Source organism: Lissotriton vulgaris, chromosome 1_1 (genome assembly GCF_964263255.1).
Source record: "Lissotriton vulgaris chromosome 1_1, aLisVul1.2, whole genome shotgun sequence".
Taxonomy (NCBI): domain Eukaryota; kingdom Metazoa; phylum Chordata; class Amphibia; order Caudata; family Salamandridae; genus Lissotriton; species Lissotriton vulgaris.
Genome location: NC_141685.1, coordinates 1,286,928,404 through 1,286,945,853, shown reverse-complemented (window position 1 = coordinate 1,286,945,853; position 17,450 = coordinate 1,286,928,404). Strand labels below are relative to the sequence as shown.

General features: G+C 44.0%; 1 pseudogene; it reads right to left on the bottom strand.

The window, feature by feature from the left end:
• Positions 1-14,990: 14,990 nt before the first annotated feature.
• LOC147749010 (E3 SUMO-protein ligase KIAA1586-like) lies at positions 14,991-17,023 on the bottom strand (annotated as a pseudogene).
• Between the last annotated feature and the right edge of the window lie 427 nt (positions 17,024-17,450).

Below are 17,450 nucleotides of genomic sequence, written 5' to 3'. Positions count from 1 at the left end.
CTGATGGGCAACCTGTGAAGTCCCTGCAAATGCCAGCTGCTGTGCTGTCTTCTCTTCCCATTTAGCAGAAGGCGAGCTGCTGCATTCTGGATCACTTGCAATTCGTCCATTAAGTACTTCGCTATGCCCAGATATAGTGCATTGCCATAATCTATTCTAGATGTAATTAATGCCTGGATAGCAAGAGCAGAAATGTCTTAAGGGGTCTCCAAATTCCAAATTATATGCCTACTAGCCTTTTGACTTGAGGACATAAAGATAGTCTATTGTCAAAGGTTATTCCCAGGTTTTTTAGTGAGTCCTTCTGCTGACCTGGAGGGATGATAATTACTGTTTTAGACATGTCTTCCCTGGCAGGTAAACATTCCTTCTGCTCGAGCCTCATCACAAATGTCCCTGTGTTATTCTACGGAAGTGAGTAATTGTTTCAAAAATTGTCTTGCCTGGTGGAGGACTGATGATTCCCTAAAGCCTCAAAGTTCTGAGGCCTGCCAGTGGGCCAGATCTTAAGATCCCATATTCTGCATCCCCCTTCCACAGAATCTCAATGCTATGCCAATCACCCCTCCTTGTTACCACCTCCACCCGAGGAAATCGCTCTCTCCTTTATACTGGATACCTCTGTAGGTCTAGGTTATCTTTGCTGCTGGCCCTACGCACTGTGTATGTAAATAACTCCAACGTACTGTTGCTTGAGAAACACCACCTCATGTGCCTGTTGATGTGGGGAAAGCGTGCCATTGATTGGAGTGTTTCTCGACAAAAACAAACCTTGCCTTGATTTGTTCTCTCATGGGTCCAGACTGCCAGAATGTGCTGGGATCTGACATAGTCTTTTGAAGGACTAAAGAAATAGAAAAATCCCCTCTGGCATTACAGACCTGATGTTACTCATCTTGCCATGTCCAAACGGGACGCTGGTTTGTGAGCACTGCAAGGCAGGCAACCAGAGTATCTTTGTGAGTTGTTGTGAGAATGACGTTGTAGAGACTATGCTTTTCAAATCACCCTCTTATGACCATCAGCCTCCCAATCATAATGTTTCCAGAACGTCTGCGGAACGAAAGTCTATCGCCGACTGCCTCATGAGAGGGATGGGCTCTGTTACTTTGCCTAAGTCATCACTACAATCTTGCATTCTGCTGTCCACCATCTCCAAAGATGGCGTGGTCACTGCAAGATCTCTGAAATTAACATCTTATTTTCCAGTATTTTTCCCTAGTACTGTTAGATCATGTTATTCAAGAGAGTGGCAGCTGGTCTGGGGCATCGGGGATGTTTAGGAACTAGGGAATTAACCTGGTATGGCTGTGAACTTTTGTTCAATTCATCTGGAATCATTGCTCGAGTGTCTGTCAGATTTACCTATAAATGATGTTAAATGCTGAGTAGAGGATTTCTTCAGTCTCAAATCTCACTTTTAGGTTCACCCAGATGGAAGATGCTGAGATGATTTACTTATGTTTCAAATGCCCCTGCATGATTCGTTACGGAATAAGACACCCTAGTTTTGTTTACACAACGAGGCAAATGAGACATGCCTACTACATACATGAAGGTCCAGGGATGTATCAAGGGCGGAAACAACTTTTACCTTCGGTTCTTTGCTTCCCTGTGACCTCCATTTCAAGCCAGGAAGGAAGCACCGAGGACAACAACAGGCACGCCAAGGAGGTCAGCTCCTAACCTCAAAATGTCATCCTTGTGACATGAGGTACCCGTATGTTCACGTTTCTGAAAGTCACATTTGCGTAATTTGGTAACACCAGAAGTTGATCATGCAGCACGTTTTTGTGTACATATCTGCTGAAAAAGCAATTTTACATTTGAATAAGGTAGCATAGCTAAAATATATTCAAAAGCGTATGGGCACACGTTAGGACGAAAGGGCTGATGACAAAGCAAGGTATGGCATAACAAGGACATTGCGAGCCCTGAAGTAAACAAGGAAAATGGGGCCCCTTCTCGAAGTTTCAGAACTAAAAGCATTCAGAATTGGGGTGCAGTGAGCTCCTTGGCCTCACGACCTTTGAACCTGCTGCACAATCGATAGCTCCGTCCCTGAAATGACACGTTCTGTCTAACGCAGCATTAAGTAAAAACACTTCCGAGGCAAAGCAAAGCGAGGCGCGTGACTGGGGCCTAAATCCATTGCCATAAAAGGAGAACTTCCATTCCGAACACCTGCTAATGGCCAAACTGCTCACCCAGCTGTTGGGCTTTCGTGTGGAAATTACCGGTCCCATGTAATTGGCGGCATCTGAGCAGGACTGCCGGTGACAACTCAATCTGTCTTCGCAAGCGGTTCCTGCAGATCTTTGATGGCAGTCGTAAAAACAAAAAAATTAGAACGCTTGTATTCTGCTTTTTATGTTGTTGCAACAGCAAGTAGTTTGGCAGGAGCAATTCTAGCAGAGCACGGAAATTCAGTGAGGCCAAGGCAACGACACCTGTGAGGCGAGGACCTCCGCGCGCTTAATTTAAAGCGGTTTGAACTGGTTGGCCAAGGTCAAGGGACTTGGCCAGCCATATGGCGCAGACATCCTGAAGGTAGTCTGGCTCCCTATATTCTGTACAACACTCAATGGCGGCGGCTTGTATAGCTTTAATTATACATGTACAGTGGGTAAGTATGCTTCTTGCTTTTCGTAGTATGGGGGTCTGCAGTGGCTATGGGGGGCTTCATCTCGTTCGTCTTAAGAAAAGCAAATGGAAACAATGTTATGAAAAGAAATGCTTGTCGTCATCTTAACCATAGGCAACTTTTCCACGTATTTAATTCCAAAGCTTGTATGCACGCTCTACTCATATGGACAGGGACTAACCGCTTTGAAATCGGTATTGACTGAACACCAGAGCCCAAACGGTATGCCACAATCCCTCTAATCAGCACATATACTTCAGACATTTTTAACCCTTCAAAGGCTCCTCAATAAGGTTTAATTTGATCCCCTCTGTTAATAAGAACTGCTGGACCCATAGATGGACATTCCCAGGATGCGTAGGAAAGCTCATAGAGAAAGACAAAAGAGTAACGGCCGGGTGAAAATGAATAAAAGCGTTGCATTCACTGGCTACTGCCCTGGGCAAGTTGCATTCCATCCCTTTTCACTCACGGTGCCCTTATAGACAGAACATAAGCAACACGGTGTTGGACAGGGATTCGATGTACTTGCAATTGACTTTGACAAGGCTTGTTAGCTAAATTTAACTAACCCACCAGGATTCGACTTCCTCGTAGTTTCTAGGGGTTTGAACGAGTTTGACATGACTCAAAAGTTTCTGTGATAGATCTGACCTGGCATTTAGCATCACCTTTCCACTTCCTTCACCGCCATAGGAGTACTTCATCATCGTCAGGCCTGAGCGCTACCACCGATTCAAACATAGGTTCAAAACAACTTGAGATGTCAGTGTTGTCTTGTTTTTACTCGTTATCCTCTTCAATAAATAATGACCGCTAGACTAGCAACTGCTTTAAATTTCTTGCCATAGACTTTCGGTCAATCAATCAATCAACTTCATTCGGTTTCAACATATAAAACCATAAAAAATATAAAAAACAACAATTTCACAAAAATAATGACACAATTCATCACAAACAAATTACAATCCACAATAGTCAATGTTAAATCAAAACCTGAGGTAAAAAGTTGAATACATATACGCTTGACCCTCGATTAAAATAATATTTTTAAACAGTCGAGAGAATGGGTCCCAAAGCCTTATCTGAAATGTATGTGTCGTGTGAGTAAACATAGACCTTGACCATTGCTAACATTTAACATTTCGGTTACTGATAGCTGTTGATCCACCAAATCAGGTTTGATTGTTTTGAGAAGTCATTATCTTCATATCAGCTCCATTGCAGGGGCTTCGAGAGACAGAGGTGAATTACATGTTGCCATTCGATGCTCCCTTAACGCTAGCAAAATATCCTTTTTTAAGGCGATTTTCTATCACGTGGTGCTCTCTCGTGGCCATCTGTGGTGACACCCTAAGACAGGTACCTGAAGTGGCCATGAAGCAGCACCAGCCTTGCTTCTTATCTAACAGTGGTGGAACTTGACGTGGTTTTATATCTTTTGACAGGGCTCAAAATTATAGAGCTGCTGCTCAAGCCACACTACAAAAGTAAGTACAGAGCAAAGCAAAGACTAAGCGTCGACTCCTGAGGCGGAAGCCGGGAGTAAGGCTATTTGTTTTTTAAAACTATTGTGTCACTGTATAACCTGCTTACTTTTAAAATTTATTGTCACAGAATACTTGTGCGCTAAATTCATTCACTCACCGGACAGAACTGCCGTGTACTCAGCGGAGCCAGCGCTGACGTCACACGCGTTCTCCCCCTCCCGCAACGAGCGGAGGCCACGCCCCCAAACAAACACTCGCGCATATAAAAGCGCCGTGATTTGGGCTCCAAGCAAAGACTAAGGGTCGACTCCTGAGGCGGAAGCCGGGAGTAAGGCTATTTGTTTTTAAAAACTATTGTGTCACTGTATAACCTGTTTACTTTTAAATTTTATTGTCACAGAATACTTGTGCGCTAAATTCATTCACTCACCGGACAGAACTGCCGTGTACTCAGCGGAGCCAGCGCTGACGTCACACGCGTTCTCCCCCTCCCGCCCTCCCGCCACGCCCCTTTTTAGGCCACGCCCCCAAACAAACACTCGCGCATATAAAAGCGCCGTGATTTGGGCTCCAAGCAAAGACTAAGGGTCGACTCCTGAGGCGGAAGCCGGGAGTAAGGCTATTTGTTTTTAAAAACTATTGTGTCACTGTATAACCTGTTTACTTTTAAAATTTATTGTCACAGAATACTTGTGCGCTAAATTCATTCACTCACCGGACAGAACTGCCGTGTACTCAGCGGAGCCAGCGCTGACGTCACACGCGTTCTCCCCCTCCCGCCCTCCCGCCACGAGCGGAGGCCACGCCCCTTTTTAGGCCACGCCCCCAAACAAACACTCGCGCATATAAAAGCGCCGTGATTTGGGCTCCAAGCAAAGACTAAGGGTCGACTCCTGAGGCTGAAGCCGGGAGTAAGGCTATTTGTTTTTAAAAACTATTGTGTCACTGTATAACCTGTTTACTTTTAACATTTATTGTCACAGAATACTTGTGCGCTAAATTCATTCACTCACCGGACAGAACTGCCGTGAACTCAGCGGAGCCAGCGCTGACGTCACACGCGTTCTCCCCCTCCCGCCACGAGCAGAGGCCACGCCCCTTTTAGGCCACGCCCCCAAACAAACACCCGCGCATATAAAAGCGCCGTGATTTGGGCTCCAAGCAAAGACTAAGGGTCGACTCCTGAGGCGGAAGCCGGGAGTAAGGCTATTTGTTTTTAAAAACTATTGTGTCACTGTATAACCTGTTTACTTTTAAAATTTATTGTCACAGAATACTTGTGCGCTAAATTCATTCACTCACCGGACAGAACTGCCGTGTACTCAGCGGAGCCAGCGCTGACGTCACACGCGCTCTCCCCCTCCCGCCACGAGCGGAGGCCAAGCCCCTTTTTAGGCCACGCCCTCCCGTCCCACAACCCCAGAGCACCATAAATCATGTGTAATCCTCGGTCGCGCAGCGGGCGAGCGCAGCGAGCGCGACGTTTGCGCGCCGAAGGCGCGCCTAAGGCAAGCCCGTCTGCGCCCGTCCGCGACCGACCGGGACTAGGGGCTATACCCCCTACAGGCTCCAGCTCATCCATGGTCAAACCCATCTGTTACACCCGCAACGATTTACTAGCTCTTAACAAAACCACCATGGATGCCAGACTGCACCCATGCATCCAAACCGGCCCTGGTCTATCCAACGGACCTATCTCTTGTCGCTCATGTCGATGGTCAAGCATGGGCCAATCCCCTATTGAGCATCACACTCTCCCTACTAGTAACCAGCTGGAACTGAAATGCCTATATTTTAATGCTAGATCCCTACCTAAACATGCATTAGACATCTGGGACATATTGACATCTAAAACCCCTGACCTGGTCTTTATTATTGAAACATGGTTATCTGACGCCAGTGCTCCAGACCTGGCCAACGCCCTCCCCCCTGAATATAAAATAATCACACAAAATAGACAAAGCAAAAAAAAAGGAGGTGGAGTCGCTGTGATATTCAGAGACCACCTAACATGTCTCACGGAAACATTAACTGTTTACCCCGAACATGAGATACTACCATTTAAAATTCTCGTAGAGAACCTTATCATATTAGCAGGTGCAGTTGTCTACAACCCGCCAGGACAACAAACCAGCGTCAGCGCCAAACTATTGAACCAACTGCTTCCATCGTGCCTGAAACACAAAAATTACATGGTCATTGGCGACTTCAATGTCCATTATGAAAATACCAATGCCCCTGGATCGACACAGCTTAAGTATGACATGGAAATCCTACAACTCAAGCAGCTGGTTGAGGGCCCCACGCACTCAGCAGGACACACTCTGGATCTCCTCTTCACTAATATTGAGTCGACTACCATCAAGGAAATCCTCCCCCTGTCCTGGTCTGATCACTCCTTGCTATCCTTCTCTTTCAAACTTCTCGGTAAACCCGCGAAGTCTAGACTGACCCCCATCATCACCAACAGAGCCTGGAGACTAATCAATGACTCCAACTTCCAAAATCACTCTCTTGAAATAGACATCACCTTGCCAGATGACTCCTCCATCTGCAACAACGTCACTCTGCTAGAAACCGGAATTCGCCAAACGTTAGACAAAATAGCTCCCCTGCGGGAATTAAGAAAAAAAAACAACAACGACCAGGGAAAAATGGTACACCCCCCTCCTTAACACCTTGGCTGCTAAGGGTTTTCCCCCCCGGCGCTGCTTCTCAGGATTACCATTGTTTGTGACAAGGTCAACTCGTCATAAGCACAGGGCAGGTAAAGCCCATGACGAGTTGACCTTGTCACTAGCATGGAAGTGGTTAAAAGCCTTAAAAGGGAATGCCAAAAAACTGAACACCAATGGAGACAAACTAAAAACTCAGAAACTAGAGCAAACTATGTCACCAAGCGGAAACAATACATTCTCGCCATTCGTGATGCGAAAAAAGGATTCTTTACGCAACGAATTCACAAAAACCATAACTCCGCAAAAGAGTTGTTCAAAATTGTAAAGGAGCTTAGTAATCCATCCAGCACCTCACAAACCCTTACCCCCTCAACTGAGGCCTGTGAACGGATCAGCACCTTCTTTTCCGAAAAGATCAATAAAATTTACTCTAGCTTTACCCCCTCTCATTCCACTATCCTATCTGACAACCCTGACGAAAACTCGCCAACACCTGACAAAGGCAATGTCCACCCAGACGCAGGCCATTCCCCACATCTAACTAACTTTCAACCGCTTTCCGAAAAGGAGGTATTATCGGTTCTTAAAACAATCAAATCCGGCTCTCCTGCAGACCCATGTCCTCATTTTGTGTTTTCCGAAATTGCACCGACTCTCTGCCCTTTTATCACCAAACTGTTCAATCAGTCCCTTACTACTGCGTCTTTTCCAGAATCCTGGAAACACGCATCTGTAACCCCCCTCCTGAAGAAAGCCGGATCCGACATCCTTAACCCGGAGAATTACAGGCCAATTTCCCAGCTCCCCTACCTCTCCAAGGCTTTGGAGAAAATGGTCAATACACAACTATCCAGATACCTGGAAGACAACTCACTCCTGGACCCCACCCAGACCGGCTTTAGAGCCAATAACAGCACCGAAGCAACGTTGCTGGCAGTGTCGGATAGTGTCAGATGCATCACAGATCAAGGGGGATCTGTGGCTCTGATACTGCTAGACCTGTCAGCAGCGTTTGACACGGTATCACATGATTGCCTACTAAACATCCTCCGGAGCAAAGGAGTGCAATCTACAGCGTTAAGATGGATCAATTCATTCCTTAGCAACCGCACCCAAGCAGTGCACATGGGCCAATTCCATTCAAAACCCCGTCCCATCGGCTGTGGGGTCCCACAAGGGGCCTCACTAAGCCCCACTCTCTTTAATGTCTATGTCTCATCTCTGGCCGACATTGGAAGAAAGTGGGGCATCGGCATATGTTCTTACGCTGAAGATACACAGCTGATGGTGACAATGGACGAAGGCTCGGAAACAACTAAGGAAAAACTACACAGCTGCCTCTCCGAAATGGCAGAATGGATGCGCAACCACTGCCTAAAACTAAATGCCGGGAAATCAGAGATACTACTGTTCGGAGGAGCCAAACTATCATGGAATGATACGTGGTGGCCACCGTCACTAGGATCAGCCCCCATCCCGAAACAGTACGCCAGAAACCTTGGTATCATGATGGACGACGCACTGTCCATGAAGGACCACATATGCATACTCTGGGGCAAAGGCTTTGCAATTCTCAAACTCCTGGCCAAAATTTTCTCTTGGATACCGCTGGATTGTCGACGCACAATCACCCAGGCCCTCCTGGTTAGCCGCCTGGATTACGGCAATGCCTTGTTCGAAGGGATGAACGAGCAACTGTTCTCCCGCCTACAGGTCCTACAAAACCAGGCGGCCAAACTGGTCTGCAACAAAGGCAAACGAGATTCGGCATCCGCATGCCTAAAAAAACTTCACTGGCTACCAATGCGCCAGAGGGCCACCTTCAAACTACTCTGTCACGCGCACAGAGCCCTTCACAAAACAGGCCCTACCATCCTGCAAGGAAAAATCGAATTCTATATCCCCAACAGGAATCTAAGATCCAACAATTCAGCCCTTGCGAAATCCAAGCGCATCTACAAGGCAAGGACAGGCGGACGCGCCTTCTCATACCTGGCGGCTAAAAGATGGAACGAGTTACCTATGGACCTCAGACACACCACAAACTACCTTCAATTCCGCCAAAAACTAAAAACCCACCTCTTTCCCAAAAACTAACTCCCTTGCACAGTCTCAGTAGTCTCCTTTTTCTTATAGCGCCGTGATATCCCATGGGATGAGTGTCGCGCTCTATAAATACCAGAAATAAATAAATAAATAAATAAATAGAAATAGTTTGGATTTTGTAGGACAGCACTGCAGGCCAGCTTCTTAGAGACAATTAAGGCATTCTCTACAGGCATTTCATAAAAAAAAAATTATTTGTCTGAATTTTTTGTTGATTCTGAATTTAAAGTTACATTAGAACAAACTTATCTAACACAAAGTCTGTCACCTGAATCTCTTGGAGTGAAAAGGCTTCTTTTATTTTTCAGGCTGGTCACTAAACCCTCCAGGGATGAGTGGCACACAATTTCTAAAAGAAAAAAAAACAGGAGATAAATAAGAGTAAATGTTTATCTCTAAGAAACCATGTGGGGCATGTATTTCACAGACTGCGCTCATTTAGGCCTCTGTAATAAGACATGGCAATAAACATACGCTTTCATGTCCTTCATTAAACTTATCTCTGGTCAAATGCTATACTTAGGTCTAATGAGGCCAGCATAGGTCCATAAGGCCCAGATACATGCCACATTTTCAGGATATAATAAATACAATAAATGTACATCCAATTAAACTAGGAGCAAATCCAGGATCGACGGTTGACACCCCTGGTGGAGGGTTTAAAGATTATCGATTTTAATCTCCTGTTTCTATTCATTTTGAGTGAACGTATTTCAAATGTGGCTGGCTCAGTTGGCTTAGTGGACTAATGTGTCCACTGTAGGGGCCTGTGCTCAACTTCATGGTCACAGCTTCAAATCCCGGCGGGTTCCTTCAGCCTTTTATCCTTCTGAGGTCAATAAATTGAGTACCATTGAGTTGGGTGACAATAAACATCTGTTATTTTGCGCCAAGATCCCCTTGGGTGAACATGCGCTTTACGAATACACGTTATGTGGCTATAATGCTTGGTTGCTGGCTCATGTTTTCATAGATAACACGTCATGAGGGTAACATAATTTAAAAAAACAGTACATATGAAAAAATTGAAAATGTTTCTTTTAATACAAACTTTATAAAAATCTTTTACGATGTATGCTCCAAGGCCGACCAGAGGAAACATTGAAGACAAGCTCATTAAAACACAAATGTAGTAGGATTCGGGACACTGGGAGCTGGATGACCATTGGAATAATGGCTGGTATAAAAAGAAAAAGTAAAGCACTTGCATTTGATATTATTTCATTAATTGCAACAATGTTAATATATGCAAGGAACGAGCTGCTACGTTTGTTTACTTTTTTTCTTAAATATATATATTTTTTAAGTATTTCAATGAAACAACAAACCCTACTTTGTTCACATCTAAACATAACAATTTGTTAGGACTTTCAATAACGTAAGGTACTATCAACTTGCATTAGAACCTTACCAGTACTGTTCTTTCCAATCTATATATAACAAGTACACTCACAACAAAGGAGTGGGATATGTCTGTGGGCACATTTATAGTGTTTCAAAACGAAGACAATAACAAACAATTGTTTCATCTCAAGCGGAATTATTTAGACAAATTCAGAAAATATGGGAGGAAATTTCAAAGTTCTTAAAACAGAACAAAACCGAGATTATACTAGTTCATACAAAACCCACAATGCGATTAACACGCTTCCCAAAATTAAGGCTGCGGCTGTAAATACAGAGGACGCATTCATTATGGAGGCACAAGTAAATAGTGAGTTGGAAATCTCACTTTCAAGGCATCCTCCAAATAATTCCAGAATATGCCATAGCCCCAGCAGCATCTCCTCCGCTAAGGCAGAGGAGCGGCGCCCCACTGCTCTGGGAGCAGTGTAAAAACGAAAACGAAAACAATAATAACTAAATTTATTATCGTTTTTGTTTTCTTTCCTGCATGGGGGCGGGTTGGGCGGGCCACGCTGGCCAGCACAGGGATAGGAGTGTAAAGTGGGCATGGCAGTTTGGCCGGCCCAAAAGGGCATGCGAACCTTGCATTAGGCAGCCTGGTGAGGAACATGCAAAGTTAACTATATATGTAACCGACCACCATTTAGTTACACTTATATTTCTGTATGTGAAAGTATCCATGCACCGTAAATTCCAGACAAGCTGAAGAATCGGAATGTACATATAAAAGAAACCAGCAACACCTCTATTACGTAAGTTGTACGCGTAACTTAACAGTAACAGAATAAACCGAACAGACAAAACAAAATCACAACCTTAAAAAACTTTGCTTTATTAAAAAACGTTGCTTTACCTCTAAGCATAAGACCGGTTGCCAGTTAGTTTCAAACAGTTTATGTAAACGAAAGCACCAAAAAGAGAAGCCAGCCAAACGGACAGAATGTCATGTGTCAAGTATTTATTTATAATATAGGTATGTGGAATTCCCATAGCCCAACGACCAGGACATATTGTTTGGGGTCAAGGGCAACAAGTTCTCATGTGTATTTTGTCCTTGGGTTAAGTAGGCCCAACCCCCTGCAGCACAAACCCTTGGGCTGCCAGTTTGCAGTACCACATTATGGATCAGGGGTGGGCACTGTCTGCTGTTAAGGTAATATGTTGTCCATTTCTTAATGCTCTTCAAACTTGTATTTGTGGTTCAATAGTTGAAAGCCTTTATTATAAGGGTAAGCGCTCTAAGCAAATGTTGTAAACGGACTGCACTACTGACTTATACTCCAGTATAAAAATGTGTACACGTTTTCAAGGTTTAGCAATGTAAGGCTATGTATAATGCTCCCAGAATGCTCTCTGATTTGATGCAAGTATTTGCAGAAGCTTGAAAGCAAGATTGATAATTCTTTGCTTTCAAAATAAAATGTTCATAAAAAATGAAAGCAGGAAAAAAACATTTCGCTAACCTACTGTAACATTTCAGGTACCATTTCTTTGCAGCATCATTTAGTAACATGTGCTGATGCACACTAGTATTTCCCAAAAATATTCATAATGGAAAATCAGTGTAACCAGTTCCAATAAGATTATGGGAAACAAAAATAAGCATTGGCAAAGCCAGTAGGTCTGAAATTAGTTTTGTCAATGTGTGAATTTTTTTGCCATGGTTTTGGTGTGGGAGCTACCGGGTCCTCACCATTATAACAAACATTGGCAAAAGCAAAAATTGTTATTGGTCTAAAAAAAACACACACACTGCCACAGTAGTTACAGGCACTGAACAAAACTACTTTGTGTGCCGATATGCTCCTTGTGAAAGAGCAGAATGCAGTCACTCACAGTGAAGCCAGCATATACAGAGAGAGAGAAAGACAGAATTTTAATAAACGCAAAAGGCCATGGTCAACTCCAGACCAAAATAGGGGCCCAACTAATAAAGAAAGTCTCACAAGTGCACCGATGGTATATGTCCTTTCATTAAGTGCAGCTATATGGCTTTCATGAATTCCCAAGAATTTACAGAAGTAGGAAAAGAAATAGTATTCCTAGAAAATATTTGTGAACTGCATTTTAGCATGAGCAAAAATGCATGTGTAGATTTGCTAATGCGAAAATCTGAGTGTTTGCAAGTTCACTTTCCCTCCAACCACATTTTCCCAACTCTGGAAGAAGGTTTATGTCAGCCATTGTCTGCAGTAAATTTCCAACATTTTTCAGAATGGGAAAAGATTAGAGATTTGTTGAAAACCCTTAAAACATGCAAGTTAGTAGGCTTGCACAGACTGAAAAGAGCATTCTAACCCTGGAACTATTACTTACCACTACTTTCAGCCCCAGTATGTAGATCTGCGGAAATGTTGCAACATAAGGGGATTTCAAGTATTCAAACACTACTATGGTATGAGCCCTGGCATAATCAGAGAGGCTATATCAGAGCTCTTATATAATGAGGGTGCTGCCGCTAATTTGTCGCCGCACTACATAGCACCAAAGGGACAAGTGGATTTTGTTATGGGGCAAGTAGAGATATGAAGCAACCTGCCCGATGGACAAGTAGATATTTTATTAAATTCCACACCCTGTTTAGTAATCATGTGGGACAAGAAAGCACATATGCAACCTGTAAACACGGCTCCTCGCCAGTGCTGAGATTCACAGGCTTCTTCTGCTGGAGGAGACTGCTTGCGGTCTGGGAAAGGTGCCTGAGCATCGGAGGTGGCCACAGCGTCGCCCAGCAACCATGGCTCGCCGGGGCTGGGATTCGCATGCTTCCGCTGGAGGGGCCTGCTTGCAGGTGAGGAGAGGTGCCTGAGCAGTGGCGCACGAGGGAGCATAAGAAATGCCTCTGTTTGTAATGGAGCCCTGATTGGAGGTGTGTGCGTGTAGCAGGGAGGCCATGGATCACATAAACAAACAAAACAAATTCACAACCCTAAAAAACGTTGCTTTACAGCTAAACATAAGACCTGTTGCCATTTAGTTTCACACAGTTTGTGTAAGCAAAGTCACCAAAAATAGAAGCTAGCCAAACAGACAGAATGTCACATGTCACTTGCGGGTGGGGAGAGGCACCTGACTAGCAGCAATGGCTACAGCATCTCCCAGCGCTCATGGCTTACCGGGGCTGGGATTTGCATGCTTCTGCTGGAGGAGCCTGCTTGCAGGTGGGGAGAGGCACCTGATCAACGGGGGACGAAAGAAAATGCCTCTGTTTGTATGGTGCCCGGACCGCCGGTGTAAGTGCATGTTGCAGGGAGTTCGCGAGGTCACATCATGTTTTTGCATCGCAGCAACTGTTGATCCCCCTTGTGAGTGTGTGAGTATGGAGTGGGAAGATCGCCATTCTTGTGGCTCGCAAACGTGCTGCAAAAAGTTACCATAAAAAGAGTGCTCCGAAAGTATTGTAAATAACATGAATAGTAAAAGCACATGTAACAGGGGAAGACTATATGGGTGGTTACAAAAGTCCAAAAGGAGGGACAGTAAGAGGAACCAATTAAAAAAATGGGTGGTGCTTAAAGCCAATATTTTACATACAGCATGTCTCAAAGAGACAGTGCCCATGCGCTGCCTAGGGATGATCTAAAAAGCAGGTAACTGACATTGACAAGTACTCCATTTAATAAGCAAAGCTCGACTTTGGTTAGCACCATTTACAATGGTGTTCATACAAGACTTCGGAGAGGATGTAGCCTTACAGCTGGAGCAGTTGACCTCGAAGCTGGGGAACCAGGTTCGAGTCACGGCAATGACGCTCAACATCCTGTGATTCTGAGCCAATCACTTAATCTCTCAGTGCCTAACAAAAATGAATGCATTCTTTTGTAACAAAACTGGTGCTCATGTATAGCGCTCTTATACCCGATGTCTCGGGTCTGGTTTGCGCTATTTAAAACTCAAAGGAAAAAAAAGGACTAGAAATAAAATAAACTAAGCTACCATGAGTGGCGACCCTCCCACTGTGTACAGTCTTTGAATGTGTGCAACAGACCCTGACTGCAGGGTCTGGCCTACTGCTAGGCCCTGTGTCAAACTTGTGAGATTTGCCAACCTCTACAACTCACTGCCTTTGGCCAGGTACAGCAGAAGTTGGATACAGAGTTTGTCCTTCACCAAGGCACACCACCAAGCCATGAACATACAACCCCCAATGTGCACAGCTTTTTACCAATTTTGGAAATGCACTCTCATTGTCAATATTCCCATCATATTTTAACTTATGACACATTTCACTCTCCAAGATCATCGGAGGAGACCAGTGGGTGCTTGGCTCCAAGTAATCTGAAGTTCAATATTCAGAGGCCAGTCCATCCTTCACTACCTCCTAGCTGCATGCTGCTAGGTGTGTTAGTGTTACCTCTGGTGCGTAGCCATGGCCCCAGATTGAGCTCCAATGTTTTTGGAAAGAGTGAAACACAAGCCAGGAGCAGGGCTTTAAGTGGGAAAAAAACTGGGGGTGCTCTAAAAGGGGCATGGCAAATTTCTTAAAGGGATGTGGCCTATCGGAGTAGGGGTCTGGTCTAAATCAAGATAACTAGCATTGTGTGCTTAAGAAAATCATGAAGTCGCATCCAGCAAAGGATAATTATATAAGCAAAAAAGTATATTTATTAAGTATAAGCCATAAAATACCAAACACTTTAAAAAAACATGTAAAAATGATTTACATTACTTCGAAACCTTTTGCAGGATTTCCCAAAACCCTTGAAGATATTCAATGTGTCTATTTTGCTGTGGTTTCTCACAACAATTTTCTTCAGCAGACCTTCTACCTTTTGCCAGTCAACTCTTTACATACAGCTTTGCGTCAAAAGTTTTAAATGGAGGACCATTGAGTTTTACCCATAAGCATGAATAAATGGTCTCTACAAGAAGAGAGGCCCTTGTTGAACTAGCAATTAAGTTCATTGCGCTGAAACCTCTCTCGCAATCCGCATTACTTGCTGGCAGGGTTTCCATGCAAACTACTAACTTTTTTAATGCTTCAGGGGTTTTCTTTAAACCGAAATCTTTGAAAAGTCTAAAAGCTTGGATAGTATCTCTTGCTGGCAGCTGAAACTCGGAACACAGTTTCTGGATCTCTGTTTCACCATAAAGAATGCATTCATCACCAGAAGGCAAGTTGCCTGCATCTAGCACACTGAAGCTGGCTATTTTATCTTTCTCAGAATCCAGGGCACATCGTTTATTGATATTTACTGAGAGACTTTGGTAAAACTGATTTGGATTAAGGGCAACAGAGTTACTTCTACCTTGGAAAAGAGGAACATTCTTGAATTTGCCCTCGTCAACTGCTCTCTGAGACGCAGAAGCAAACTCCCCTGGTGAGTCCTTCACTGCTCTAAATATACGTACTTGACTAACCAAAAGTCTGTGGGCATTAACAATTGTAATGTCCCTCCTCTGTAAGGAGAGTGATACGTCTTTGAGCTCTTGTAGTGCATTACACATTACCCCCAAATCTCTGATAAAAGAATAGGATGTAAGCTTCTTCAAGAGACCTTCATACTTACTCCGGTCTCTTATGGGTCTGGATGGGTCTTTAGAAGCATTCTCAAAATGTTTGCACGAGGCAGGGAAGTAGTTCCAAACAGCTTTCACAGACCTTTAACTGGATGCTACCTATCTAGTATCAAGCATTTTCCCTATCTTCTGAAGCTGTACACATAGTTTGCTGGCGGCCAGATTTAGCTCTCTCTGGTTTTTTGGTGACATGCTGTATGTGGCATACAATGAGTCCATTAAAATCTTGAAGTGATCGATCCCGGCAACCTCATCAACAGTATCTGCCACAGCAAGTTCTAGTCTGTGAGCCAAACAGTGCCATGTCTGTACAAGATTTGGAAATTCTGATTTCAGCAATGCTACTACTCCTCCTTTTTTACCAAGCATTACTGCTGCTCCATCTGAACATACTGCAATCAAGACATCATGTAGCAGATTTTTTGTGAGTCCAACTTTTTTGAAGTAGCTTAGGAGAGCTGTCTTTACGCCAAGGGCATTTGTTTCTGCCAGTTCCAGCAGGATGAAATAGATGGTCACTGGGGTACTTTCATTTCCAAAAATGCCACAGAGGTAGATGATTAAGGTAGAAGCATTGCTAATAGAAGTGCTTTCATCAATTAATACTGTGATCTTTGGTTTGTGTTGTCTGATGTAACAGACCAATCTTTCTTGCATTTCCAGTGAAATGTGTTTTATTATTTCAGTTGCAGTTACATTGCTGTGCAAAACACGGCCAATTGCTCTGCCATTCTTTGCCTGAAGGTGAATTAGATCAGGGTGGACAGTGAAAGGGCGATCTTTTTTTGCCAAGTAGTAGGCAGTGTCAAATACCCTGCATGTGCTCTCCATATGTTTTGCATTACATTTGTGTACTATCACCACCAATGTATTTTCCTGCTGAGCTGTAAGAATGTCTTCAGCTGCCAAGTGACCAGCGCTCACCTTATGCTTCTTAAACTTCTTCCTGAGCTGTTTCTGCCCAGAAGCTTTTCCGTCACCGGAAGGACCAACCTCGCCATCTGCCCACTCTTTACTTATGCGCATGCCCTGGGGTTATTGTGTACTGAAAGACCTGTTGATTGAGCCTGTTTGCAGGAAGAACATCCAATATTGACTGACTTAAGATACAACCATTTATATTCCTCTTGAAAGTAATACCACTGTTTAGTGTTCCAGCAGTCAGGGATTTTGACGGTTTATTTCTCTGGCACATGTTGAAGTCTTTGTAAAGGTGGACTGTCCTTGGCAGACTCTTGCTGAGTTTTACTAGCCTCATCACTAGTTGGTTGTACAGGACAAGACTCCCCTGTAACACGCTGGTGCTTCAGTGACGTTAGGAAGTCAATCATTGAAGACTGCATAGACTTGTGCTTCAGAGCTGAAGCAGAAGCAGATAAGCCACTAGTAGCCATGGTAAAATTTAGAACTTCCTTCTTGAAGGCTGGACTGGTATATCTGAAAAAGAAAAGAAAATCTTCCTCTGCTGATTTCCTCTGATGATTTTGGTGTCCAGGTGATAGGGCCTTGCGTCACGCAATGAGAATATTAAGCCTCTTATCTGCAACAAAAATTTAATTGTTTACTCCAGTGATCAACAATGTTTAATTGATGTGCCATTTGGCA